The sequence below is a fragment of the Arachis hypogaea genome, chromosome 6 (assembly GCF_003086295.3).
Source record: "Arachis hypogaea cultivar Tifrunner chromosome 6, arahy.Tifrunner.gnm2.J5K5, whole genome shotgun sequence".
Classification (NCBI taxonomy): domain Eukaryota; kingdom Viridiplantae; phylum Streptophyta; class Magnoliopsida; order Fabales; family Fabaceae; genus Arachis; species Arachis hypogaea.
In genome coordinates this window covers 58,741,063-58,744,384 of record NC_092041.1, presented here as the reverse complement: position 1 = coordinate 58,744,384, position 3,322 = coordinate 58,741,063, and the positions used below count along the sequence as shown (strand labels likewise).

At 42.4% G+C, this 3,322-nt stretch overlaps 1 non-coding gene across 1 annotated transcript; it reads left to right on the top strand.

Annotated features, from left to right (window-relative positions):
• Positions 1 to 2,802: 2,802 nt before the first annotated feature.
• Positions 2,803 to 2,906, top strand: LOC112700304 (small nucleolar RNA R71). Its single transcript, XR_003153214.1, has one exon. It is a non-coding gene; the product is annotated as a small nucleolar RNA R71 (small nucleolar RNA).
• Positions 2,907 to 3,322: the final 416 nt, after the last annotated feature.

The following is a 3,322-nucleotide window of genomic DNA, read 5'->3' as shown; positions in this document are numbered from 1 at the left end:
ATCATAGAAGTGGTCTTGGTGGCTCTTGGAGATGAATCTCTCCTTCTCCCATGACTCGGAAGTGGAAGCTTTTGCCTTCCCTTTTCCTTTTCTTGAGGAAACTCCGGTCTTGGGTGCCATTGATGGTGAATGAAAAATAAAAAGCTTAGGCTTTTTACCACACCAAACTTAAAATTTGCTCGCCCTCGAGCAAGAAAGAAAAGAAAAGTAGAAGAAGAAGAAGAGAATTGGGAAGAGAGGGAGAGAATGGTTCGGCTATATGAGAGAAGAAGGGGTTTGTGTTGTGTGAAAATGAAGAAGAAAGAAGAGGTATTTATAGGGAGATGGGGGTCAGGTTTCGGCCATTTTGGGTGGGAATGGGTGGGAAATTGAATTTGAATTTGATGAGGGTAGGTGGGAGTTATGGGGAAGAGGATGTTGATGTGAATGGTGCATGGGGTAATTGGGAAGAGGAATTGAGGTGATTGATGAAGAATATTGGGAATTGTGACATGGGGTATTCAAATCACAAAAATAGGATTAAGAGGTAAGGTGGGAATATGGTAGGTGGGGATCCTATGGGGTCCACAGATCCTGAGGTGGGTATTCTGTGGGGTCCACAGATCCTGAGGTGAAAAGAAATACCATTCCTTCACCATATAGGCATGTAAATTGCCTCCATGCATCATTCTGGCGTTCAAACGCCCATTGGTGCATGTTCTGGGCGTTAAACGCCCATGTAATGCATGTTTCTGGCGTTGAACGCCAGTTTCATGCTTGTTTCTGGCGTTCAGCGCCAGATTGTCCTCTGTGTGCGCATCCTGGCGTTAAACGCCAGGATGTAGCTTGTTTTGGGCGTTCAGCGCCAGAAAGATGCTCTGTTCTGGCGTTGAACGCCAGCCAGATGCATCTTACTGGCGTTGAACGCCAGTCTGTGCTGCCTCCAGGGTGAACAATTTTTTTCTTCTGTTTTTGACTCTGTTTTTAATTTTTTTTTATTTTTCGTGACTCCTCATGATCATGTACCTAATTAAACACAAAAATAACAAAGAAACAAAATAAAATAAAATTAGATAAATAAAATTGGGTTGCCTCCCAACAAGCGCTTCTTTAATGTCAATAGCTTGACAGTGGCTCTCATGGAGCCACAAGGTGATCAGGTCAATGTTAGTGTAGTCCCAACACCAAACTTAGAGTTTGGATATGGGGTTTGAACACCAAACTTAGAGTTTGGTTGTGGCCTCACAACACCAAACTTAGAGTTTGACTGTGTGGGCTCTTCTTGACTCTGAACTGAGAGAAGCTCTTCATGCTTACTCTCTTTTGTCACAGAGGGATGGCGATGTGCATTAAACACAAGGTAGTCCCCATTCAATTGAAGGACTAACTCTCCTCTATTGACATTTATCACAGCTCCTGCTGTGACTAAGAAAGGTCTTCCTAGGATGATGCATTCATCATCTTCCTTCCTAGTATCTAGGATTATGAAATCAGCAGGGATGTAAAGGCCTTTAACCTTTACTAGCACATCCTCTACTAATCCATATGCTTGTCTTACTGACTTGTCTGCCAATTGTAATGAGAACAAGGCTGGTTGTACCTCAATGATCCCCAGCTTCTCCATTACAGAGAGTGGCATAAGGTTTATCCCTGACCCAAGATCACATAGAGCTTTTTCAAAGCTCATGGTGCCAATGGTGCAAGGTATTAAGAACTTTTTGAGGTAGAGTTTCCTGAATCCAAGTATCTAGTTCACTAATGAGCAAGGGAGGTTCACTTTCCCAAGTCTCATTACCAAACAGCTTGGCATTCAGCTTCATGATAGCTCCTAAATATTGAGCAACTTGCTCTCTAGTCACATCTTCATCCTCTTCAGAGGATGGATAGTCTTCAGAGCTCATGAATGGCAGAAGGAGGTTTAATGGAATCTCTATGGTCTCTGTATGAGCCTCAGATTCCTCAGGATCCTTAATGGGAAACTCCTTCTTGCTTGAAGGACGTCCCAGGAGGTCTTCCTCACTAGGATTTTCATCCTCTTCCTCCCCTATGCATTCGGCCACTTTGATTAAATCAATGGCCTTGCACTCTCCTTTTGGATTTTCTTCTGTATTGCTTGGGAGAGTACTGGGAGGAGTTTCAATAACTTTCTTACTCAGCTGGCCCACTTGTGCCTCCAAATTTCTAATGGAGGATCTTGTTTCATTCATGAAACTGAAAGTGGCCTTTGACAGATCAGAGACTATATTGGCTAAATTAGAAGTGTTTTGTTCAGAGTTCTCTGTCTGTTGCTGAGAAGATGATGGATATGGCTTACTGTTACTCAGCCTATTGCGTCCACCATTGTTAAAGCCTTGTTGAGGCTTTTGTTGATCCTTCCAAGAGAAATTTGGATGATTTCTCCATGATGGATTATAGGTGTTTCCATAAGGTTCACCCATATAATTAACCTCTGCCATGGCAGGGTTCTCAGGATCATAAGCTTCTTCAGAAGCTGCTTCTCTAGTACTGTTGGATGCATGTTGCAATCCATTCAGATTTTGAGAGATTATGTTGACCTGTTGAGTCAACATTTTGTTCTGAGCCAATATGGCATTCAGAGCATCAATTTCAAGAACTCCTTTCTTCTGGGGTATCCCATTATTCACGGAATTCCTCTCAAAGGTATACATGAATTGGTTGTTTGCAACCATGTCAATGAGTTCTTGAGCCTCTTCAGGCGTTTTCTTCAGGTGAATAGATCCACCTGCAGAATGGTCCAGTGACATTTTCGAAAATTCAGAGAGACCATAATAGAATATATCTAACATGGTCCATTCTGAAAACATGTCAGATGGACATCTTTTGGTGAGCTGCTTGTATCTTTCCCAAGCTTCATAGAGGGATTCACCATCTTTTTGTTTGAAGGTTTGAACATCCACTCTCAGCTTGCTCAGCTTTTGAGGAGGAAAGAATTTATCCAAGAAGGCAGTGACCAGCTTATCCCAGGAGTCCAGGCTATCCTTAGGTTGTGAATCCAACCATATTCTAGCTCTGTCTCTTACAGCAAAAGGGAAAAGCATGAGTCTGTAGACTTCAGGATCAACTCCATTCGTCTTTACAGTCTCACAGATCTGCAAGAACTCAGTTAAGAACTGATAAGGATCTTCAGATGGAAGTCCATAAAACTTGCAGTTTTGTTGCATTAATGCAACTAGTTGAGGCTTAAGCTCAAAGTTATTGGCTCCAATGGCAGGAATAGAGATGCTTCTTCCATCAAACTTGGACGTTGGCTTTGTGAAGTCACCAAGCATTCTCCTTGCATTATTATTATTATTATTTTCGGCTGCCATCTCCTTCTCCTGTT